General features: G+C 43.6%; 1 protein-coding gene across 2 annotated transcripts in view; it reads right to left on the reverse strand.

Annotated features, from left to right (window-relative positions):
• The window catches only part of ptpn4a (protein tyrosine phosphatase non-receptor type 4a), a 307008-nt gene extending 282564 nt beyond the window's left edge, over nucleotides 1-24444 (reverse strand). For both annotated transcript variants that reach the window (XM_048534273.2, XM_048534272.2), the window contains exon 1: nucleotides 24068-24444. The gene's annotated coding sequence lies outside the window, so the exon portion shown is untranslated. The remainder of the gene's footprint in view (nucleotides 1-24067) is intronic.
• Nucleotides 24445-26982: the final 2538 nt, after the last annotated feature.

Consider the following 26982-nt stretch of genomic DNA (forward strand, 5'->3'; position numbering starts at 1 on the left):
CTAACATCTCAAATTTCCTATTGTTTTAAATACAGTTCACATTACAGAAAAGTTTATTTCTCAACATTCTAGTCATCCAGAGCCTCAGGCTGATGCTTACGAAAGGGGTCAAAATCCCACCATAGCAGCAGTGGAATTTAACTTTAAGCAATTGATCTGGAACCCAAAGCTAGAGTTACAAAAAGGTGACCATGAACTAACTTGTGTAAAAACACTGCTGATTCACGAGTCTTTTATGGGATAGAAATCTGCTATCCTTGGCCTACATGCAACTCCTGAACCACAGTAAATGTGATCCTTGGCCACCCTCTCAAATGGCCAAGCAACTATTTAGCTTCAATTATGAAAGGGGCAACAAACGTAGGCATTACCATCAACAATTACGTATGAAAGAAACAAAATGCTGTGATAAAAATATTTTTGTAGCAGTATGACAGCTTGTTGGAAGTAGGAAATAAGCAAAAACCTGAAACAAAATATGTAAGAGATAGTAGGAACTGCAGATGCTGGAGAACCTGAGATAACAAGGTGTACAGCTGGATTTACGCAGCAGGCTAAGCAGCAGAGGAGCAGGAAAACTGACATTTCGGGCTTAGACCTTTCTTGCCTAGGCGCGAAACATCGGCTTTCCTGCTGTGTTCATCCAGCTCTACACCTTGCTATCTCTTATACAAAGCACATCAAATTTGGACACATCAAGCAAAGGAAAACATGCTAAGGGAAAGGTTCAAACTGTAGCACCCATATATATAAAAACTGTCTACATCACTGGCTGAAGTGTTTGGTGCTCACTAGTTGGCAGATTCTTCTTAATTTAAAATCAGCTTTGCAGAAAAAACCCTTACAGCTTACAGGACTGCTTTTCAAGGATTATTATTAGGGTCACATCAACTGCATTAAAATCTCAATCATTTTTCAGTTGGAGAAGCTGCTGATGCTTATCTCTTTGCTCAGCAAATAAAAGCAGACAGTCCCACAAAAATGCCCACACCCAAAACACCAAGCATGCTAATCCTCTTAAATCAGGGTTGCAGCAGGATTTTTTCCAACACGTGTCATAAAATTTAACATATAAAGGATTACTTACATTAGTGTTATGACAATGGACATGGAGTCCCAGTTATATACTAAAAACATAAATAGCGTCAGGTATTGTATTTATATTTAACAAATGTACGATGTAGATATGCACTGCACGTTCAACTGGTTTTCAGGTGTTCTGTTCATTTTAACAGAAATAGACATGTCACGACCAGCCATGTGATCATGACACGTCTCTTTGCAAGCAAGGATAGCCAAAATAAGTCAAGAGTGGTTGACAGTCAACTTCACGATTGGAGATAATTATTCTGATCTCTTGGTCAGCCACAACATTCAGCTTTGAACTACTTCCAAAAAATTTGAATTTTCATAATTATTACTGGAACAACTTGTGGTATAAATTCTAATTTACAGTGAACCCTTGTTTTATCATTCATATCAGGTAAACCAATGAGGTTACAATGGAAGCTTTTGTTTTAAATGCAAAGATCTTTGATCAACTGTGGGGAGATTTTATTTTTCTAAACAGCATAATTGATAACAAAACATATACAAGCTGGACAATTTATCTTTATTTCACGGAATCATAGAATCCCTACAGTGCTGAGAGGTCATTCAGCCCATCAAGTCTGCACTGACCCTCGAAAGAGCATCTCACACAGACCCACTTGCCAACCTCATCCCTGTAACTGCATGGATGACCCAGATACCCTGCAAGTCCCTGTTAACTCTTAGAGCAATTTAGAGATAACAGGAACTGCAGATGCTGGAGAATCTGAGATAACAAGGTGTGGAGCTGGATGAACACAGCAGGCCAAGCAGCATCTTAAGAGCACAAATGCTGACGTTTTGGGCCTAGACCCTTCATCAGAAATGATTTCTGGTGAAGGGTCTAGGCCCAAAATGTCAGCTTTCTTGCTCCGAGTAATTTAGCATAGCCAGTCCGCCTGACCTGCACATCTTTGGGTTGTGGAGGAAACCTGAGCACCTGGCGGAAACCCATGGAGACAATGTGCAAACTCCATACAGACACAATCGCCCAAGGGTGGAATCTAACCCAAGTCCCCGGTGCTGTGAGTGCTATGCGCCATCCTGCCATCCCCATGTCCACAGATATTGCAATATCTACAATCACCAGGTGACTCTTTGAACATTCACAGTTATAAATGGCTTGTCACAGTTTATTTGCCCTATTATATGTAGATGATGTTGCACAGAATCTCTTTAGCTACTCCACTTGATTCACTCCCTGTCTTTATGGTCTCTCTTGAACATTTTATTTTAATAGTTCAAAGTCTACTACACTTAGTTGCAGGTCATGACCTGAAGTCTGACCCACTCTTGTCACTTGCTGTCTTCATTCCAAATCTACCCATAAATATTTAGGTGGAACTGTACTTAGCCTGCAGGACCTCCAGAGGACTTTTTTTGTCCTACATCGAAGATTATTTGCAAGAATGTAAGTTGTTGATATTCTTTACCTTGGTTAATTTTTACTCGTGGGATATTTTTCTCAGTACGTGTGCCTTAGTTATCTATGTACTACATATTTAGTCCCTTGGTATACATTTACAGATCCTGCCTTAGGATGTTAACACTTGCATATCATTGGAAATGCAAATAGGAAGTCAATTTAAACTAGGAAGATGGGAAATTCCACATTTGGGAACTCTAACTTTAGGTACTTATGAAGCAGGTGTTCCCAAACTCGATAATCTTGACTCATTTCACTCAAATTCAAGATAGGGAGCAGATGTCCAAGATTAAGCTAAACGTGGGCAAATTTTTCAAAGAAAAGACTGGAACTGACTCAAAAGATTTCCTTCATGATCCATTGTGGCACGTGCCATTGTTAATTATGATAAGCAGCCAGCTTGCATTATACTTTTCTCCACCACACTAATCAGTTTTTCACTCTTATCTGTGACAGCAATCTTCATCAAGTCAAAGGGTTGCAAACTTACATTTCCCATCTTTCCAAAAAAAGAGAGAATATTGGTAATGGCCAAAAAGACTTTGGCATTTATTTTTAATCAACTTGTTCAGTTGTATTATGACATTCCTGTGGAATAAGTCGAACTTGCACTAGGTCTGCTGCTCAGAGAAGAGCACTAATCCTGCATCTTAAGGGGCACAAAGTTTTGAATTTTGTAATTCAAAAGGCTAATATGCAGGTACATCAAGAGATTAGGAAGGCAAGTAGCATGCTATCCTTTATCACAAGATGATGAGAATATACAACAAACATGTTTTGCTTCAATCATATCAAACCTTGGTGAGGCCATACCTGGATCATTGTTTGCAACTCTGGTACCCCTTCCTCAGGGTAAAATAAACTTGCTATACAGGAAGTGCAACAGAAGTTCACCAGACTCATTCGTGTGTTAACAAGACTATCTGAGGTCAGTGGGCTTGCATTCTCTGGAGTTTAGAGAAAGAAATTAGAGGTGCCTTCATTGAAATGTAAAATTATGGACAGGATGAATACAAAAAGGATGTTTCTCCTCCTTTTGGGGTAGCAGAGGAGGAAGAGAATGTGGTATAAGGGGTCATGCTCAATAATGGACAAGCCATTTTGGACTCAGATGAAGAGGACTGTATTCACTTAAAAGGTAGTGAATTACTGGAGCTTTCTACTTTAGAGATAATTTAGTCATCGAGTACGTTCAGGAGGTAAAGGATGAATGTCACATTCCATTCCCAAGTCCTATATTCCCATAGTGCACATATGCCAGAGTCAATAGTTGCCATTATTGGCTTTATCACATTGCATTTTGCTGTGATTTAGTAAGTTAGGAGATGCACAGGGTCACTTTTTAAACACATGGCCAACTTGAGGTGAAACATTTTAATTTAGAAGAGAACAGTACAGTACCGGCCCTTCGGCCCCACGATGTTATGCCGACCAATTGTCCTACTTTAAGATCAATCTACCCTGCATACTCTACATTATGCAATCATCTACGTGCCTATCCAAGAGTTGCTTAAACATTCCCAACGTATCTGAATCCACTACCACCGCCTGCAGTGCATTCCACACACCCACTACTCTGAAGAAACACCTCTGCCATCTCCCCATACCTTCCTCCAATCACCTTAATCATGCCCCCTCGTAATAGACATTTCCACCCTGGGAAAATGTCTCTGACTATCCACTCTATGCCCCCCATCATCTTGTACACTTCTATCAAGTCACCTCTCATCCTTCTTTGCCCCAGTGAGAAAAGCCATAGCTCCCTTTTCCCCATAAGACCTATCCTCCAGTCCGGGCAGCAAGATCCTGGTAAGTAGCCTCTGCACCCACGCTAAAGCTTCCACATCTTTCTAATAATGATGAGGTGACCAGAACTGAACACAATATTCCAACTGTGGTCTAACCAGGGTATTTTAGAGCTACAGCATAATCTCATGGTTCAAACTCAATTGCCCTGCCAACACACCATATGTCTTCATAACAACCCTACCAACTTGGGTGGCAACTTTGAGCTATCTATGGACATGAACCCCAAGATCCTTCTGTTCCTCCACCCTACTAAGAATCCTACCATTTACCCTGTATTCTGCATTCAAATTCTCCCTTCCAAAATGAACCACAACACTTTTCCAGGTTGAATTTCATATGCCATTTATTTGCCCAGCTCTGCCTCCTGTCAATATCCCGCTGCAATCTACAACAGCCCTCTTCACCGTCTGCGGAGCTCCAGGCTGAATACTTTCCATCTACTACCACCGTGTTTTCTATTGGACAGCCAGTTCTGTATCCAGACAGCCAAACTTCTCGGAATACCATGCCTCCTTACTTTCTGAATGAGTTTACGAGACTAGATTTCAAATTTTGTTTTTATTCCTCCAAAGTTAGATGGCTGAAGGGTAATCTAATAGAGGTATTTCAAATGATGCAGTCTTCTTGATTTCATTCTGCACAAATTTTAATCCTGATTGCTGAATGGCAAGGATAGTTCTTGGCTTCTATCCTCCATAAACAACTAGCTCTTTGAACACCTCTTTTTTGTATTTTAGTGCATTATCTTAAACTGCAGTCTTCAGGAGCTCACATCATAAAAAGCAAGATTATGTCACTGCTTCTACCACATAGTCTGTTTGCCTAAAACATATGTCCACCCACACCCTCTCCAGTCAACTGTCCACAATACACAGCTCAGGTGCCCCAAACTATTTGCTCAACTCGGATTATAAACTGATTTTAATAGTCGCTTTCCTTAGATGCTGAAACACAACCTCAAAAGACTATCTTGAGATTCTTTTCATTTGATGACGTACCGTACCACTTCTTTTAGTCTAACCACTTGTCTTTAATTAGTCCTACACCTTCTAAGGCCCTTTCTAAATACTTTAAAGGGGGTTCCACTATAACATGATAATGGTGTTCCAGCACAACACTGTTATAGAAAATCATACTAGATAAATAACTGGGCCTATGGGAAAAGCAGGGTTGGGGCAGACGTACAGAGAAGTGTAACACAGAACAGCACTACTGGGAGCAGCTGTTCAGACAGGTTGGATAGTGACAGCAGCTTCCCAACTCCTTTAAATGATTGACACAACTATCCTCACTATTTGCAAAAATTGCAGAACAGCTATGTGTGTGTGTCCTGGTCAATACTTACCTCAACGCCAGCAACACAATGACAGACTGTCTGGTCGTTATCATATTGTGGCTTGCCGGAGAGTGTTGTGTGAAAATTAGCTGCTGTGTTTTCTACAATGACTGCATTTCAAAGTACCGCTGTGTAACATCCTGAGGTTGTGAAAGGTATAAGCCTTTGTAAGCAAGATATAGGTTCATGTCTTGTCTCAAAACTCAATGGACAGTGAAGGTGCGTTCACAATGTGACCAAAAAGATTGACACTCAATCAGCAAATTCTTCCAGCGCTGCCAATAGCAAAATAAGATTGAGAGAAATTTCTGGTCAGCAGTGCAACTAAAAGAACACTGGAGATACTGCCACCACCATCCATAGTTCCAGACGGTGCCATATAAATGTGTTTGTTGCCACAGCAACTCAGACTCCTTTGGTGATCTTATTACCACACCACAAGGGTATCAAGGAATATGTAGCAAATGTGAGAAATTCAAGTCAAAACTTAAGGGAACCACGATCTGACTAATTACCTAAATATGCCATTGGAGCTTGCTGTTGCATCCAGGTCCTGTGCCTCTCAGTGTTTCCTTTCAAGGTAAATTAGATATCGTTTTTGCTCTCCCCTATACCCTACTTTTCGTGATAACAGACTGCTGGCTTCTTACTTTTCAGTTTTAATGAAGGCTAACAGGGAAAATTCCTTTGGGATCCTCAGAATCAGAGCATTTATATGTACACAGTAGGTATCATTAGCAAAGGGCTCCGGACAGCAAGATACCTACTCGATCGAATCAAGTTATAGCTAACCCAAGTTCGCGTTTTCAAAACAGCGATTCCCTATTTGTAAACTGCTTTATAGCCAAATAGCATTGCCAGAACATGTTATAGCAGAACCCTGTGTGCTACATTCCCTTCCATTAAAAAAAATCAGACAATGGTCAATTTTCTAGGTCGTGCCTCTACCCCTGAACTGAAACACCCAGGTTTAAGTTCCATCTGCTCCAGTGATGTGTAATAACATCTTTGAACAGGTTGATTAGGAAAATAGGTTAAATAAGGAAACTCACATCCATCAGCATCTGTGGAGAGAGAGAGAGACAAAGTTAACATTATGACTCCAGCAGGACTCATGTACTGAAACGTTTACCGCTTCTCTCTTCACCTTTGCTATCAGATCTGCTGAGTTGCTCCAGAACTTAATTTTCTTGTTTCATAAATATAGCATGTGCGGTACTCCACTTTAAAAAAAAGTTGCAAACTGCCTTGGGCTGTTGCTTTAATTTTCAAAGGGATAAAAGAATAAACTATGGTTACTGGAAGTTCCAACTTTACTGAACTTTGAGGCATAATTTGCCAAAAATTACAGTTGAGAAATTGGAAAACATGAAAATAGAAATATTTACTCAAAGCAAATCATAAATAGAAAGTAATATCAAAATATAAGTAGTCAAAATTAGAGTAATCATTGGAGGGTAATGGATCTATAAGATAAATTACAAGTCTAGAATAGTTTTGAGAATTTAACAGCAGTCACGTGATCTCAGATTTCAACACATTTGCTGTTGCCAGTAAATCAACCATGAATCACTTAAACTTAATGACTAAATCACACTCAAATCAGTGTGAATGAGAGTCAATAATTGACATGAAACATACAGGTCAATGCCGTTGACTGTCATGGCAGATATCAGTTCAGCTATTTATTTTGTTGAATAAACAGCTGTCGAAGTTAAGTCCAACAGATTCTCCAATTACCCAAGTTATATTATTGGAGCAGTACCTTGTGGAGCTTAACATTATCCCCAATACAACTACACAATATCCCGAATTAGCATTAATTCAAGGAACAAGAGAACTTTTGGTTCAGATGACCATGCAGTCATATAGCAAACAAACAGACCCTTCGGTCCCAACTTTCCATACTGACCAGGTTTCTTAAAAACAAACTAGTCCCATTTGCTTGCATTTGGCCCATATCCCTCTAAACCTTTCCCATTCATGTATCTGTCCAAAAGCCTTTTAAATGTTATAACTTTACCTGCAATTACCACTTCCTTTGGTAATTCATTCCATATATACACACACATGCTGCCTTCAGTTCTGAGGTCCCTTTTAAAACTTCTCCCTCTCACGTTAAGACCATGCCTTCTACTCTTGAATTTTTCTACTCTTGGGGAAAAGACCTCTGTTTTTAACCTTATCTATGCAGCTCACGATCTTATAAACTTCCACAAGATCACCCTTCAACTTCCTATGCTCCGGGGTAAAATTACCAGCCTATTCAGTCTCTCCTTATAACTGAAACCGTCCAGTTCAGATGTTATTCTAAAATATTCATGTACATTGGAAGTTTTATTGCTGTTACGTAACAAAATCGAAACATAAGTTCTTTTAATGGTGATAATTACCAATAACCAGCATTGTGAAAAATCAAGCCTTTCACTAGTGTTCCTCTTGTAAAGTTGCAGACTCACCTATTACATACTTGCCCTATCCACGTTTCTTAAGAAACGAGGCACATTATTGCACATGAAACATTCCATCCTTTCAGTTTTTAGCATTAAATTTTACTTAAACAATGTGTTTACAGAGCCCATAAAACAGATAAAACAGCTGGTTGTTAAAGAGCCACACTAGAGGCATGCTCAATCTTGAGAACACTTCTATCATGATTACAAAATATATGCATTAGCATAAAGATTATACCTAAAATACTTCCAAACCATCTGAAGCACTCCAGATTAGATAATACCTTGAGAAGTCATTTTTCTTTAGAGCTAACAATGTATTCAGCAAAATGGCATCATTGTTTTAAAAAGTCATAGAGCCATACAGCACAGCAACAGACCCTTCAGTCTAACCAGTCCATGCTGAACATAATCTTAAACTCAACTAGTCCCACTTGCCTGCTCCTGGCTCATATCCCTCCAAATATTTCCTATTCACGTATCCAGCCAAACGTCTTTTAAATGTCATAATTGTACCTGCATCCACCACTGCAACAGGAAGTTCATTCTACATGTGAACCACTGTGTAAAAAATCTGCTTCATGTCTTTAAATGCCCCTCCCTTCACCTTAAATAACTTTTGGTTATGCCACAAAAACACACTTCATTCAATCTAAATCCTCAAGGGAACACAGAGAAATACTCAAAAAAATTTAAACAATCAAACTCTAAACTACAGAAACTATAATCCTACATTGTTTTCTAAGGTTTAAATCGTCTGCCTGTACATTTCATGGAAGCTTGGTGTCAAATTTGATTGGTAACATTCCTTTTAATCTGTTAGAGTCTATATAAACTAAAGATGTTGTTGATTTAAAGTAGTGAATCTAGCTATATACAAAACAAATGCAGGAAGCATTTTTATACATATTCTTATTTCACTCTGAAAACTCAAAACGCTCATTGCAAAAGCATTCGTTATAGCTAGACTATACTCTACACTGGGATAAAAAATATATTTTGCTAAGTTGCTTACCAATGGATTAATGATGCACATTAAATAAAAAGGTTGGGTCTCCTACAGGCGGGGTAAAGATATATGGGCAAATAACACTAGAAAAGATCGGCCTAGTCTCTCAATTAACAGTTATGTTTAAAACTGGTTCCAAACTAAAATACCTTCTGAACGCCAATACATCATTATGGTGCCAATGACTAGTTGTCTCCCTTTAAATTAACCTTAATACAGACAGTTTAAGATTGGTGCACTGACTTTTTTGTTTTGAAAATCAAGTACGTCTGCTCAACATGGTTGATTAGAAACTGCCCACCATTTCATTTAGCTGGCAATGTTGCCTGAAATTTTTAACAGTCGAACTGTTTGGACAAGCTATGACACTTCCGGCATTGGTGAGACTTGAACTTAATAACTTAACCTTCTGCCTCAGAGTTGGGATCACTTTTGAAATATAAGGCCTTTTAAAAATCTGCAATACCCATATATTAATAGCAAATGAAATTTAATTTATTCGGGGGGGGGGTGTGGAATAACCAATTGATTATCCTTTAATTAAAAAGCTACAGAGACTGTGGTAGAACGCTCCTGGTAAGTTTCAACTGGTTACCACCCCATCCTATCTTTATTCTACCAACTATATTTGATATAATCATAACTGACAAAGGATTATGTTTCATTTTGTGATTTCACACAAATGAATATGCAACAAAAATTCTTACAACAGTTACAGTCAGATCCTTTTACGTCACACTAATTTATAGTGACAAAACTGATGTAGCTTAGTGGTAAAACTCTCACTGAATTCCGTTTAAATTCCACAAAACAAACTTGGATAACTCTCAATTCAGGATCTCATCTCCAGCATCCATCCAATAAAAATGTTCTTGAAGAGTTTTCATAAGTTTGAATTCTTTCTGAAGCTTATCAATGTAATGTAAAAAACACATGCATTGTACTACTTGACTATAAAGGGAAATATCCTGTAAGCCAAAGTTCTTTCGGAAATAGAGCGAAAATATAATTAAAGGATGTATGTCTTGTACACCTCAGCTCACCTGAAACTTTGATATCTGTTCCCTATCCTACACTGTTGCCTATTCTCTCTGTCCTTGCTGCCCTACACTATCCTCCATTATTTCTTAACTGAAGTTCATACCCATGATTAAATCCCTTCATGGTCTGGTCCGGCCTTTCTTCCAACCTCCTTTAGAAACTGTTCCTCTGGCTCTGTCCTCTTATGCTTTTACTTTTTTGTCCTATCATTGGCAATCATAGTTTCAGCCATCTCGGCTCCCCGTCCTGGAATTCCCTACTTTGGGTCCTCCTTCTTCAATCTTCATCCTTTCCACCTTTCAGACTAACCCTAAGGCCATATTTTTAAAATCAAGCTTTTAGTTATTATTCCCAATTTCTTCTTTGGCTGGAATCCACTCTATCAGAGTAGACAAACAAATAACTGGGAATTTTTTTCTATCTTAAGAGCATGACATATGCAAATTGCTGTTATTCTTTAGTGTTGGTCAGCACTATTTAAACAGCCATAGTGCCATTCAGTATTCTGATCAATATTCCCACAACAGATGAGCCGTCAAAATAGTGGTCATCATTTAAGTTCTGATAGGAAGACTGCTTGCTCAGAATGGCTACTGCTTTTGTTTACCATCAGTCACTTCCTAAATTGCTTGAAACATGGATGCAACAGAATGCCATTGAAATGACATGGAAAGAAGCTTTTCTACAAATTTTAAGGGTGGGATATTTAGACTGTTTTAGATGCTCTCAGAATTGAATCAGCCCTTACACCACTACAGGCCCTTTAATGTCTTACCCTGATCAATTATTTTCTCCTGTTCTGTTGGAGTCAACAGCCAAGCTGGGAAATAACACATTGCAGATGCAAACTCCCAAAATATGGTGCTGACTTCTCATCAAGTGAGCTCATGGTTTATTTTTTTAATAAGTTTATAAATCATAACCTCGGACCTAAAATGGTTTTGAAAAAGGAAAATACTACCCAACTATTTGATCCCATTCATCAGTTTAACAACTGTAATCAGACCTGCCATGAAAAATATAACACTAACCCCCTCAATCCAACCATGGCCTTCTTTAGTCACCTCAATGGTTCAGATTTTTTAAATTCAGTCTCCCAAAAAACTTCTCTCTTATTGGAAGCACACAGTGAAAATAGTGCTTAAATTGTGATTCAACCGTTTAAATATATTTTGCAATTTTTATCTCTTTAAACTTACACAGACGATTGCTTTTTCAGAAACAATGCTTCTTACTCAGCATTTTCTCTGATCTTCCAAATTTGTGCACATGTAATTATTCGACGTTTTCATTTTCAAAACTGCAATATTTATTTATTCGATAAAATTTAAAGATCTATAAGTTTAATCATTCTCCTCAGAATTGTTTTCCAAAGTAATTATGCCATTCACAAACAAATTCTTACCATCTTCACGTTAAACTATAGTTTGCGATATTTATAACGTTTATAACATTTATAATGTAATCACAAATTTCTGTAGTAGACCGGTCACTGCCAGTTAACTAGAAATCATTGATAACTATATTTCTTGTCTCTACATCTCACATTCAAAACTACAACTTCATTTGCAGAAGCAGTTAATTAAGGCCTTTGTAAAAGAATGTCCATAAACTCCTGGTGTACAAAATTTCTGATAACAATTACAGAGCATTTTGCCATTGGTACATTCCAGGAGATGACAGATTTTTAATCAGTGATGTGTTGAAAGGTTACGGAGAGGAGGGAAAGAAAGTGGAGTTGAGGCCATGATGAGATTAGTCTTGATCATATTGTATGATGGATCAAGTTCAAGGAGCCAACCTGCCTTCTGCTAGCTCGTGTTCTATCACAATATTACAGCTATTTCTCTCAAAATCTACTTAAACTACTTCAATGCAAAACATTTCGATTCCTTAGAAATCCAACTCTCAGAAACTTCAGGACGTTACCACAACTGTTCCCAAATGATTTCTTCCTCCCTCTACTTGCTGAAAGACTGACGTGATTTCTGAACCAACAGCCCACCCAAACTCCACCCACGAAGGCAAATGAATTATAATCATTTTTAGTATAACAATTCAAAGAGTTTCATTGTTCAACAGAAAAATTGCCAACTTGGCTCATTACGTTTAAAATACATGCTCCTCAATAGAATAAAATCTGAACGAACAGCTCCTGTTTATACTCGCCCTCAGTGTCACGTACTACTGTTGCATGAAACCCAATGCCCATTCATAACACCCAAAATGACATGAATCACAGATAAAGTTCAGCACTGAAGTCAAGTCTTCAGTTTCAAAATAGACTGGTGGGAAATAGTTCTAAAATCTAAACAAGGTGCCGCATGAGTAGTATTTTGTACACAATTCCAATTTAACACCTGTCCTTGCATGCATGTACATGAAGTGATTTCTGAACTATATGTGTTTATTACAGAGTATCGGCACTGGTCAGCAGAGAGCACGCGTCTTGGGTCAGAAGGTTGCAGGGTCAAGTGGTAATACTGCACCATTGGCGGTAAAATCATTCAGATGGGACATCAAACCGAAGCTACATATTCCTGAGGACTTGAACGATCCCAAGTCACCGCTGTAAATAAAGGCAGAGGGAACTATCTTCAATGCTCTGCCAAAACCAAAGAAAACAGATTATCTGCCCACAGCAACATTACTGTTTCAATTGGCTGTCCTTCTGACAACTGTGACTAGCATGCAAGCATACTCCTTCATTGGTTGAAAAGCAATTTTGTATGCCCCGAAGTAATGAAAAGTACCATATAAATGCAAACCCTATTCCTCTTACTGACTCTTCTTATATCCCCTTCCTTCTACAAGTCAAGGCCACTGGCATTTAGCTGTTCTCAAAAATGTCATTCTGCAGCTTTTAGGGAAATACAAAAAGCCAGTATATCAATGCCAAGAGATAATGGGAACTGCAGATGCTGGAGAATTCCAAGATAATAAAATGTGAGGCTGGATGAACACAGCAGGCCAAGCAGCATCTCAGGAGCACAAAAGCTGACGTTTCGGGCCTAGACCCTTCATCAGAGAGGGGGATGGGGGGAGGGAACTGGAATAAATAGGGAGAGAGGGGGAGGCGGACCGAAGATGGAGAGTAAAGAAGATAGGTGGAGAGAGTGTAGGTGGGGAGGTAGGGAGGGGATAGGTCAGTCCAGGGAAGACGGACAGGTCAAGGAGGTGGGATGAGGTTAGTAGGTAGCTGGGGGTGCGGCTTGGGGTGGGAGGAAGGGATGGGTGAGAGGAAGAACCGGTTAGGGAGGCAGAGACAGGTTGGACTGGTTTTGGGATGCAGTGGGTGTGGGGCGGGGGGGGGAGGAGAAGAGCTGGGCTGGTTGTGTGGTGCAGTGGGGGGAGGGGACGAACTGGGCTGGTTTAGGGATGCAGTAGGAGAAGGGGAGATTTTGAAACTGGTGAAGTCCACATTGATACCATATGGCTGCAGGGTTCCCAGGCGGAATATGAGTTGCTGTTCCTGCAACCTTCGGGTGGCATCATTGTGGCACTGCAGGAGGCCCATGATGGACATGTCATCTAGAGAATGGGAGGGGGAGTGGAAATGGTTTGCGACTGGGAGGTGCAGTTGTTTGTTGCGGGCTGAGCGGAGGTGTTCTGCAAAGCGGTCCCCAAGCCTCCGCTTGGTTTCCCCAATGTAGAGGAAGCCGCACCGGGTACAGTGGATGCAGTATACCACATTGGCAGATGTGCAGGTGAACCTCTGCTTAATGTGGAATGTCATCTTGGGGCCTGGGATGGGGGTGAGGGAGGAGGTGTGGGGACAAGTGTAGCATTTCCTGCGGTTGCAGGGGAAGGTGCCGGGTGTGGTGGGGTTGGAGGGCAGTGTGGAGCGAACAAGGGAGTCACGGAGAGAGTGGTCTCTCCGGAAAGCTGACAGGGGAGGGGATGGAAAAATGTCTTGGGTGGTGGGGTCGGATTGTAAATGGCGGAAGTGTCGGAAGATAATGCGTTGTATCTGGAGGTTGGTAGGGTGGTGTGTGAGAACGAGGGGGATCCTCTTGGGGCGGTTGTGGCGGGGGCGGGGTGTGAGGGATGTGTTGCGGGAAATACGGGAGACGTGGTCAAGGGCGTTCTCGATCACTGTGGGGGGGAAAGTTGCGGTCCTTGAAGAACTTGGACATCTGGGATGTGCGGGAGTGGAATGTCTTATCGTGGGAGTAGATGCGGCGGAGGCGGAGGAATTGGGAATAGGGGATGGAATTTTTGCAGGAGGGTTGGTGGGAGGAGGTGTATTCCAGGTAGCTGTGGGAGTCGGTGGGTTTGAAATGGACATCAGTTACAAGTTAGTTGCCTGAGATGGAGACTGAGAGGTTCAGGAAGGTGAGGGATGTGCTGGAGATAGCCCAGGTGAACTGAAGGTTGGGGTGGAAGGTGTTGGTGAAGTGGATGAACTGTTCCCAGAGGAGCTCGAACAGTTCATCCACTTCACCAACACCTTCCACCCCAACCTTCAGTTCACCTGGGCCATCTCCAGCACATCCCTCACCTTCCTGGACCTCTCAGTCTTCATCTCAGGCAACCAACTTGTAACTGATGTCCATTTCAAGCCCACCGACTCCCACAGCTACCTGGAATACACCTCCTCCCACCCACCCTCCTGCAAAAATTCCATCCCCTATTCCCAATTCCTCCGCCTCCGCCGCATCTGCTCCCACGATAAGACATTCCACTCCCGCACATCCCAGATGTCCAAGTTCTTCAAGGAACGCAACTTTCCCCCCACAGTGATCGAGAACGCCCTTGACCGCGTCTCCCGTATTTCCCGCAACACATCCCTCACACCCCGCCCCCGCCACAACCGCCCCAGGAGGATCCCCCTCGTTCTCACACACCACCCTACCAACCTCCGGATACAACGCATTATCCTCCGACACTTCCGCCATTTACAATCCGACCCCACCACCCAAGACATTTTTCCATCCCCTCCCCTGTCTGCTTTCCGGAGAGACCACTCTCTCCGTGACTCCCTTGTTCGCTCCACACTGCCCTGCAACCGCAGGAAATGCTACACTTGTCCCCACACCTCCTCCCTCACCCCCATCCCAGGTCCCAAGATAGCATTCCACATTAAGCAGAGGTTCACCTGCACATCTGCCAATGTGGTATACTACATCCACTGTACCCGGTGCGGCTTCCTCTACATTGGCGAAACCAAGCGGAGGCTTGGGGACCGCTTTGCAGAACACCTCCGCTCAGTCCGCAACAAACAACTGCACCTCCCAGTCGCAAACCATTTCCACTCCCCCTCCCATTCTCTAGATGACATGTCCATCATGGGCCTCCTGCAGTGCCACAATGATGCCACCCGAAGGTTGCAGGAACAGCAACTCATATTCCGCCTGGGAACCCTGCAGCCATATGGTATCAATGTGGACTTCACCAGTTTCAAAATCTCCCCTTCTCCTACTGCATCCCTAAACCAGCCCAGTTCATCCCCTCCCCCCACTGCACCACACAACCAGCCCAGCTCTTCCCCCCCACCCACTGCATCCCAAAACCAGTCCAACCTGTCTCTGCATCCCTAACCGGTTCTTCCTCTCACCCATCCCTTCCTCCCACCCCAAGCCGCACCCCCAGCTACCTACTAACCTCATCCCACCTCCTTGACCTGTTCGTCTTCCCTGGACTGACCTATCCCCTCCCTACCTCCCCACCTACACTCTCTCCACCTATCTTCTTTACTCTCCATCTTCGGTCCGCCTCCCCCTCTCTCCCTATTTATTCCAGTTCCCTCTCCCCATCCCCCTCTCTGAAGAAGGGTCTAGGCCCGAAACGTCAGCTTTTGTGCTCCTGAGATGCTGCTTGGCCTGCTGTGTTCATCCAGCCTCACATTTTATTATCTATATCAATGCCAATCTGAGATAATGGGAGCTGCAGATGCTGGAGAATCCGAGATCAAAGTGTGGAGCTGGATGAGCGTTTTTCCCCTTCTCCTTTAGTAGTGAGTATAGTTACCTGCCATGGACACTGTTCTTACCCTTTTACATTTCAATTACTTTTGATAGACACATTAAGGGTGGACTATTAAAAGCTTATGAAAACCTGGATCACATGCTTCAATTAAAAAAGGAATTAGTATGAAGTCCTCCTTCATATGGAGCAGATAAAGTTCATCACATCATTAACCCATTCCTTTTTTTAAAAAAAAACCTTTTGCAAACCTTTAGACTTGCTTCTTATAATCCAAAGTAAGCTTTTAAAAAAAACTCAAACAGTAAGGACTGTTGATGCTGGAAGTTAGAAAAACGCAGGTCAGACAGCATCCAAGGAGCAGGGAAGTCAATACTTCAGGCTGAAACCCTTGGTCAGGACTGGGAAGGAGGAGCGATGCCCAGAAATTAATACAGGGAGGGTAGGTTGGATGGAGATAGGTGGATGCAGATATGGGATTACTGCGGTTGGTCAGTGTGAAGGATAGAGCGGATAGGCAAGTCGGAAGACGGACAGGTTGGGGGTGGAGAGATTCTGAAGCTGGAGAAGTTAAAATTTAGGCCATTGGGCTGTATGTGCCCAAGGTGAAATATCATATGTAGTTCCTTCAGTTTACATTTGGCCTCAGAGTGGAGGTCATGTCACCAAGAGGGGGAATTAAAGGGAATGGCATCCAGAAGGTTCAGTTGGTTGGTGCATGCAGAATGCTGGTGCTCGGCGAACCAGTCCCCAAGTCTGCATTTGGTCTCCCCAACATACAGGAGACTAAATCAGGAGCAACGGATACAGTAGATGATCTTAGGCCAAGAGTAAGTAAATTGTGGCCAGATTTGGAAGGATTGTTTGGGGCCTTATACAGAGGTGACAGTGGATAGGGGCAAGTGTAGCACCTCCTGCGGTTGCAGGGAAAGGTACCAGGTGTGGTGGAGAAGTTGGTGAGAAATATGGAGCTGCCAAGAGTGTCCTGGAGTCAACAGTCCCTGTAGAAAGTGGATGGGGTGGGAGGGAAATCTCTTTCTGGTGGTGGGGTCTGATTGTAGGTGGTAGAAACAAAGAAACCTAAAGCACAGGAACAGGTCCTTCGGCCCTCCAAGCCTGCGCCGATCAAGATCTTCTGTCTAACCTGTCATCTATTTTCTAATGGTCTGTGTCCATTTGATCCCTGCCCATCCATGTACCTGTCCAAATATATCTGAAAAAGACGCTGACGTGTCTGCGTCTACCACCTCCACTGGCAACGCGTTCCAGGCGCCCACCACCCTCTGTGTAAAGAACCTTCCATGCATATCTCCCTGAAACTTTCCTTCTCTCACTTCGAACTCGTGACCCCTAGTAATTGAGTCCCCCACTCTGGGGGGAAAAAGCTTCCTGCTATCCACCCTGTCTATACCCCTCATGATTTTGTAGACCTCAATCAGGTCGCCCCTCAATCTCCGTCTGTCTAATGAAAATAATCCTCATCTATTCAACCTCTCTTCATAGCTAGCACCCTCCATACCAGGCAACATCCTGGTGAACCTCCTCTGCACCCTCTCCAAAGCATCCACATCCTTTTGGTAATGTGGTGACCAGAACTGTACACAGTACTCCAAATGTGGCCGAACCAAAGTCCTATACAACTGCAACATGACCTGCCAACTCTTGTATTCAATACCCCATCCAATGAAGGAATGCATGCCATATGCCTTCATGACCACCCTATTGACCTGCGTTGTCACTTTCAGGGAACAATGGACCTGAACACCCAGATCTCTCTGTTCATCAATTTTCCCTAGGCCTTTTCCATTTGCTGTATAGTTCGCCCTTGAATTTGATCTTCCAAAATGCATCACCTCGCATTTGCCTGGATTGAATTCCATCTGCCATTAATCTGCCCAACTCTCCAGTCTATCCATATTCTGCTGTAATTTCTGACAGTCCCCTTCACTATCAGCTACTCCACCAATCTTACTGTCATCAGCAAACTTGCTGTTCAGACCACCTACCCCTTCCTCCAGATCATTTACATATATCACAAACAACAGTGGTCCCAGCACAGATCCCTGTGGAACACCACTGGTTACAGGTCTCCAATTTAAGAAACTCCCTTCTCCTACTACCACCACCCTCTGTCTCCTGTTGCCCAGCCAGTTTTTTATCCATCTAGCTAGCACACCCTGGACCCCATGTGACTTCACTTTCTCCATCAGCCTGCCATGGGGAACCTTATCAAACACTTTACTGAAGTCCATGTACATGACATCTACAGCCTTTCCTTCATCAATCAACTCTGTCACATCCTCAAAGAATTCTACTAAGTTGGTAAGACATAACCTTCCCTGTACAAAACCATGTTGCTATCACTGATAAGCCCATTTTCTTCCAAACGGGAACAGATCCTATCCCTTAGTATCTTCTCCAGTAGCTTCCTCACCACTGACGTCAGGCTCACCGGTCAATAATTACCTGGATTATCCTTGCTGCCCTTTTTAAACAAGGGGACAACATTAGCAAGTCTCCAGTCCTCTGGGACCTCACCCGTGTCTAAGGACACTGCAAAGATATCTGTTAGGGCCCCGGCTATTTCCCCTCTCGCTTCCCTCAGTAACCTGGGATAGATCCCATCCGGACCTGGGGACTTGTCCACCTTAATGTCTTTTAGGATACCTAACACTTCCTCCTTCCTTATGTCAACTTGACCTAGACTAAGCAAACATCTATCCCTAACCTCAACATCCGTCATGTGCCTCTCCTTGGTGAATACTGATGCAAAGTACTCGTTAAGAATGTCACCCATTTTCTCTGACTCAGCGCATAACTTCCCTTCTTTAACCTTAAGTGGGCCAATCCTTTCTCTAGTTACCCTCTTGCTCTTTATATATGAATAAAAGGCTTTGGGATTTTCCTTAACCATGTTTGCCAGCAATATCTCATGTCCTCTCTTAACCCTCTTAATCCCTTTTTTCAGATTCGCTCTACATTCCCGATGTTCTTGCAAAGCTTCGTCTATCTTCAGTCGCCTAGACTTCATGTATGCTTCCTTTTTTCTCTTGGCTAGTCTCAAAATTTCACATGTCATCCATGGCTCCCTAATCTTGCCTTTTCTATTCCTCATTTTCACAGGAACATGTCTCTCCTGCATGCTAATCAACCTCTCCTTAAAAGCCTCCCACACATCAAATGTGGATTTACCTTCAAACAGTTTCTCCCAATCTACATTTCTCAGATCCTGCCAAATCTTGGTATAGTCGGCCTTCCCACAGTTTAGTACTCTTTCTTTAGGACCACTCCTATCCTTGTCCATGAGTATTGTAAAACTTACGGAATTGTCGCTATTTCCAAAGTAGTCCCCTAGTGTAATATCAACCAAATAGCCCGGTTCACTACCCAGCACCAGGTCCAGTATGGCCCTTTCCCGAGTTGGACTACATACATACTGCTCTAGAAAACCCTCCTGGACGCACCTTGCAAATTCTGCTCCATCTTGACCCCTAACACTGAGTGAATCCCTGTCAATGTTGGGTAAATTAAAATCTCCCATCACCACCACCCTGTTTCTCCTACACCTTTCCATTATTTGTTTACATATTTGTACCTCTATCTCACGCTCGGTGTTGGGAGGCCTGTAGTACAGCCCCAGCATTGTAACTGCATCCTTCCTATTTCTGAGTTCTACCCATATTGCCTCACTGCTTGAGTCCTCCATGGGGCCCTACTTCAGTGCGGCTGTGATATCGTCTTTGACCATTACAGCAACTCCTCCACCCCTTTTGCCTCCCTCTCTATCCCACCTGAAGCATCGATATCCTGGGACAACTAGTTGCCAGTCTTGCCCTTCCCTCAACCAAGTCTCAGTAACAGCAATAACGTCATACCTCCAGGTACTTAGGGTTAGGGTTGGGGTTGAAACGTCAAAGGATTCAGAGGTTGATGGGGTTCTATGTGAAGACTAATGTGACTCTATCCTTACTGTTGTTGGTGGGGGGAGGGGAGTAGGGGAAGAAGGTTTGACAGCAGAAGCAAGGGAAGTGGGAGAGATGCAGTTGAGGGCGTCCTTATTAACAGAGGAGGGGGAAAGTGCATTTCCTAAAGTAGGAAGACATCTGGAAAGTCCTAGAGTAGAACATTTCATCTTGGGAGGCGGAGGAATTTAGAGTATGGGATAGCATTTTTGCAGGAAGGTGGGTGAGAGAAAATGTAGTCAAGGTAATTGTGGGAGTCAGTGGGCTTGAAATAGATGAGTCAATTATTGCAGATGGAGACAGAGACACAGGCACAGGTCCAAGAAATGGAGGGAGGTGGTAAATGATCCAGGTGAGTTTGAGGACACAGCAGAAGTTGATGCATTTCATCTAACCTCATCTACTGTATCTGCTGCTCCCAATGCGGTCTCCTCTATATTGTACAGACCAAATGCTGACTCAAGGTCCAGTTCACCAAGCACCTGCACTCTGCATACACCAATCAACTGAACCTTCTAGTTGCCATCCATCTTAACTTCCCCCTCCCACTTCACTGGTGACATGTCTATCCTTGGCCTCTTCCACTGTCAGAGCGAGGCCAAACGTAAACTGGAGGAACACCACCAGATATTTTGCCTTAGGAATTTAAAGCTCAATGGCCTGAACACCGGCTTCATCAGCTTCAAAATCACACCCAACCTGTACATCTTTTGACTCACCTATCTGCTCCACACTTCGCACTGACCAACCATGCACCCAAACATCTCCATTCTAACTACCCTCTCCCTTCCAAGGCCTGACGAAGGGTTTCAGTCCCAAACCATTGCCTTCCCGGCTCCTTGGATGCTGTCTGACCTGCTGTGCTTTTCCAGCTCCACATTTGTTGACTTTTAAAAAAAAACTCATCAACGTAAAAGATTATCACTGGGGAGAGGACTCCCAGTGGAATGACAGCACTCGATTTTGTCCCAATGTGAGATTTAATTTTAGTCTCAAGCTTTTCGTTTATACCAAGCTTAAATTTCTGACTTCCGCAAAGCTTACTGAGGTGAAAAAAGGCAATTTATGCAGTTTTCAGCTGTTATCCCATACAAGCTAGGAAGTAGATCAAAGCTTATTGTGTAAAGGCTTTAGACAGAGAATATACTCGGTTCCCATCAATTCCTGCTGCCGTATGATCAGGTAAATGTCAGGTGAAACTGTCATCCAATGTTCCAAAAAATTCTTTTTCATATTTACATTTTACCTCTGGTTTCATTAGACCCATCACCAATTTTTATTTTCTTAATTCTATTTCTTGCTTACACTATAATAGTGCCTCATAAAAAGTCTTTGCACTGTGCACAGGCAAGTCAAGTTTTCTTAGGAGAAAACGTGTAATAACCAGGAGTGATAAAAATACACAGCCTGGGTTTGGTATTGCAAGTCGGTGAAGCATATAGATGTTAAAGTCACTATCCATTGTGGTTTGGGAACAGACAACAATGATAGCTTCCATCAATGCTTCCCCCTGCCACCCTTTTGATTACCTCCATCAATTCCAATCACTTGAAGAGAGGAAGACGTGTGCCGAAGGTTTAGAAAAGATTTATCAGGATGTTGCCAGGAATGGAAGGTTGGAGATATAAAAGTAGACTGGAAAAACTGGCACCCATTTGCACTGCTGCGTAGGAGGTTAAGGTTTATAAAATCATGAGGGGTATTAGGTGAATGACGTGGGATTTTACCCCAGAGTGGGGGTCTTCCAAACTAGGGAGGCAAAGATTTTAAGGTGACAGGAGAAAGTTTTAAAAAGGGTACAAGGGCAACTTTTTTTGTTTTATACAGTGTTTGGTGCATGTGGAATGAACTGCCAGAGAAAGTGGCGGATTTGGTACAGTTAGTGTTTAAAAGACAAGTTCACGAATAGGAAAATTTGTAGAAATATGGGCAAAGAGCAGGGTGGGTCGTTTAGTTTGGGAATACGATCAGCGTGAACTGGTTGGACTAAAGGGTCAGTATCCCTGCTATATGACTCTATATCCTATGAGTGTGGAATTTCAGCAAGCACACTGAATGAGTCACACCAGTATGAAAGTAAAATTCAGTCCTGAAACTTGTGCCCTTATTCAAATATACAAATGACATTGTTTTTGTAAAAGATAAGAAAAATGTCAGGTGTGTCATGGCCTAATCAGAGGCCTCAAGGTCAACAGCAAGTGAATCAGTCTGTCCTGCAAGAATGAACACAAACTAAATAGGAAAAATCAGAACAATTACTGCAATCTTCCTAGCCACCTAGTATTCTACTTATTTCAATTTTGTTGAGCATCTCCATCATGAGTCAAGTTTTAGTCCTCTCTATTTCAGATTACTGCTTGTTTTTATTTCCCTTCTGTCTCTGGTCCCTCACCAGTGTTCAAAAAAATTATTAAAACCCACAGCACTTTTGCTTGGAGGTTAGCTCTGCCCTTCATTCACAAAAACGGACACAATATCATTTTCCTCAAGCGTTAATCTTATTTTCTCCATTTCCACTTATATCCACAGTCATCTCACTGTTCCATTCAGTGACACCATCCCTTTCATTCATGCAATTCTGACTGCCTGTGACTCCGCTCAGTTTCAATCCTTCAAAAGCTTCAGCTCCAATTTAATCATACACCATCTTTATTTCGCTACTCCCCTTTCACCGTCAAACTAACTACAGCAATATTCTTGATTCTATTGCAGGTTCATGTATTTCCTTAATGACCTTTTCTCTACCAAAAGTTAGCATTGTACTATAGACTGGCTCCTTCACTGAACTGTACAAAGCAACATTCCCCCTGTTGTATATATCTCCACCACTATGGCTTGGGTGTAGCTTTTATCTCTATGTGCTAGCAGTTTCTGCTGATACATCCCATTCTCGTTCATACATTTCCAATCGTTCCCCTCCCTAAGAATCCTACTGCTACTTTCAGAGCTACACTGTCAACCATGGCCTGCTGTCATTTACATCACTATCCTAAATGCTGTTATAGATTTTAAAATTGCAGAATTTCTCTCATTCCAGCTCCACACACTAACTGACTTCACTGCAGCAGTTTTTCCACTGTTGACATAGCCAATACACCATCTAATCTTTCATTCATCAATTCCACAATTATTGCTGCACATTTTTGGGTTCAATGATGTCACTACAATGTTCAATTAGCTGATCACTCATTTCCAGCTCTGTCTAATTGCTTCAACAAACCATTTCCATAGCCTTCTTTCCTACTGTTCATGTTACAAAACAGCACCACACTCATTCATAGCTATACAGTTGCTTCCCTGTATATTACAGGTTCTGTAGTACACTGCAGTTTCCAACTGCACCACCGTCTCTTTCACTCTTGTTGGTTGCAAAGTGTCACTCAGATACATCATTTTATATTTGCGTCTCCATTTTCACATCACTCATTGGGAAAACCACATTTCAACACGAGAGTCCTCATGCCCCAAAAAAACCGTGACCTATGGTATCCTCCACTGCACCATTATCCCTGCTGTGGATAGTATCAACATGATCTCATTCACTGATTTTGTATTCAAGTCTTCAGTTCTCTCCCTGGACTTACAATACTGCAACATGTTCAACAGTACACACGTTCCGAACATGTGCAATGATACATAGTATACGACTTTAAGAAAAAATGAGCAACATAATTCCCACACTGCACCATTAACCCCTTACAGTGGCCGCAATGCAAACTATTTCTCCCTTTAAATGCATTTATTGCAAAACACGTCTCAGCTGGTTGATAACTCACTCGTGTTGCGTCTCTCTCTCTTTCCCAAGCAACTATGCAATTAAATTGCCAACAAAAGGTTGCACACTGTCATAAGAGTTCCCCCACCCGCAGTGATCGCTCTCGGCTTTCTCCTACCCCGGGGTTAGCATAAACTGCGCCGCTCACGCTCTCCCCCCCCCCCCCCCCCCCCACCCCGCCTCGAGCTTCCCAGAGCCGTTAGGCTGATGAGGAGCCACCACGCTGCTCCTGTACCAGATACCTGGTTGATTTCTCTCCCACTCTCCGTCCGTTCTTCCTCCCGACTCCCTCTCACTTTCACATCATGGCTCCCGCTCTGGCAGTCAATCGGTCGGTCAGACAGACGAAAAAAATCTAGGGGGTGGGTGGAGGGAAAGAGGGTGGGGTGATAACTAGGGGAAACGGTGGTGGGGGAAAAGGCAGGGGAGGGAGAATGGTTTGGGGAGTAAAAAGAAAGGGACGGAACACAGAAACGTAATCAAGAGGCAGCTCCGTCTCTCCACTCGGATTCAACTCGGTATTGATTCTCAACCTCGACGATTTAAACGCCACTCGCTACGAGGCTCCAGCCAAAATAATTCCTTGCCGTCCTCGCGCTCCCCGGGCGCAGGCGCGTACCTTCTCCAGCCCGATCCGTCCCCGCACGAGAGCGCATGCGCATTCCCGGCGCTACCAATCCAGTGCCAGCGGCGAGGCACATGCGCGCGGGCGACTGACGGCAGGACGTCCGAGAGGTACAACGCATGCGCAGCGGTGGCCCGTCTTCCGGTCTAATTCGCAACCAGCGGTTAGCTCCTTGAGGCAGGGGTCAAATCTCGGGGCTGCTTGTGAGCCCGCGATCTTCATTGGCAACTGCTCTGTGCCTGTTTTCAAACTGCATTGTTTCCCGTCGGCGTGATCCATGATGTGCTTTAGTTCAATCGTAGGTGTATGGACGTCGATGGCTGGGAACCCTTGCATGTATTGCCCCATCCCTAGTTGTCCTTGAGAAGCCTCTGGCTCAGCTGCCTACTCGAACTGCCCGCAATCCATTTACTGTGGATAACCCCATCACCCTGTTAGTTAGTGAGTGAGTCTCAGGATTTTGACCCAGCGATATATTTCCAAATGGGAAGGTGATCTTATTTTCTATGCCAGTGGCGAGAAGGAGTTGATTCGACCTAGTGGTATTCTTGCCAGACTATTAATCCAAAGGAAGGGTTACTAGACCTGAAACATCAACTCTCACTTCTTTCCATGGATGGTGAGCCTTTCTAGGAATTTCTGTTTTTGCTTCTGATTTCCAGCAACCATTGTCCTTTTGGTTTTTAAGACCGAATATTGTCCAAATCACACTAAGAAACCATGCACTTGAGTTCTGAGGAAGGGTCACTGGACCCAATAAGTTAACTCTGTTCCTTCACGGATGCTGCCAGGCCTGCTGAGCTTTTCCAGCAACTTTATTTTTGCTCCTGATTCACAGCATCCCCAGTTCATTTGGTTTTTATTGTCTAAGCCATGATGAACTAGTTGCAATCTAATGAAGAGGATTCTTGGACCTCCACATCTGCAGACAACAATTCACAGAGCCTCACAAGTTACCGATTTAAACCATTGTCAGATGGTTAAACGTAATGAAAAGTTCCTGGTAGTTTTCGTGACATTTTTCTTGTCTTGTGACAAAGACCATGTCAGAAATTCGTCTGAAGGTCTCGAGCAGTATTTTCTCAGCCACCTGAATTGGTGATTCAGCAGAGTGCATGTCAGTATTTCTCCTGCTATCGACAACAGTGCAATACCATAATATTTGGCTGTGAGTTTGCTCGCTGAGCTGGAAGGTTAGTTTTCAGACGTTTCGTCACCATTCTAGGTAGATTGGCTCCATTAATCTACCATCCTCTGAGAAAAAGAACCGGAAATGACATCACCAACCCAAGGAAACCTAAACAGATAAATGGAAAGCGGGACATAACACCAGCGCTTCATTGGAGGCTCACTGATGATGTTACCTAGAATGGTGGCGAATTGTCTGAAAACTAACCTTCCAGCTCAGTGAACCAGCTGACATCCGGAACAAAATAAAGACCCACTCCTTTGTGGACCGAGAAGGGGAGAGCACGACTGTGTTGGAGGTGGAAGGAAGACGTCGGGTTGGCTGTGCACCCTTGCAACCGGTGGATCTTGATGCTGGCTTCGGCCTAACGCTGGTTCAGGGGAGCAGGCAACTTGCAATGATGGCTGCGGCGAGTGCTCGTGCCCCAGGTCAGTGGGTCCGGAACACCATCCGTGTTTCCATGAAGAAGGTGGATGAAGGTGCACCTGTGGACCGCACCTTCTTTGTGAAGAGGGTCCTGTTGGACTGTTGTGGGTTTTCTGCTGCGGACATTTACTGCCTGCAGGATTTCCTTGGAGGAGGTTTCTACGATGTAACCTTCAGGAGTGCCAAGCTTTGTGAGCGCTTCCTGGAGGTTTTCAAGGAGAAAGGAGGTGAGGGCCCCCTCTCTGTACTGACCGGCAACCCGCTGTTCATAATGCCGGTGCAGAGGAGCCGTATGGTGACTGTACACATGTACAACCCACATGTGCCAGCAGTTGATGTCCTGACCTTCCTCGGAAGATACGTGAAGGTGGAAGGGGACCTAACCAACATCATGGACCCCTTCGGGATCTGGACCAGTAAGAGGAAGGTCAGGGTGATGCTGTGGATGGGCGCAGACGGGAACATCGTACACCCACCGTCCAGCTTCGCGATTGGTGGGAGCAAGGGCAACCCAAAGCCTGCCATGCCTGTGGTAAGTCAGGTCACGTGGTGGCCGACTGCAAAGCCACTATCTGCAAGAACTGCAGGGAGGAGGGACACCTTGCAAAGGATTTCCCAAAGAAAAAAGCTGCAACCTTTGTGGGGAAGCGGGTCACCTCTATAGGGCATGCCCGCGGCGGGGGACTGCCTACGCCCAGGTCGCTGGCAGGGGCAATGCAGGGCAACCCCCCCCCCCCCCCCCCCGGAGGAGAGGAAGGCATCAGGGCCCTGCAAGGACCCCACTAAGGTGCAGGAGGGCCAGGTTGTGCAGGAAGGCCCAGCCCCACAGGACGGACCCAAGGCCAGCAAAGCACCCCTGCAGGCTCCACTCCCCCCGACAAACTGGAGTCGATGGAGGAGGCGACAGGTGACCCAGG

This window comes from Stegostoma tigrinum, chromosome 7 (assembly GCF_030684315.1).
Source record: "Stegostoma tigrinum isolate sSteTig4 chromosome 7, sSteTig4.hap1, whole genome shotgun sequence".
Taxonomy (NCBI): domain Eukaryota; kingdom Metazoa; phylum Chordata; class Chondrichthyes; order Orectolobiformes; family Stegostomatidae; genus Stegostoma; species Stegostoma tigrinum.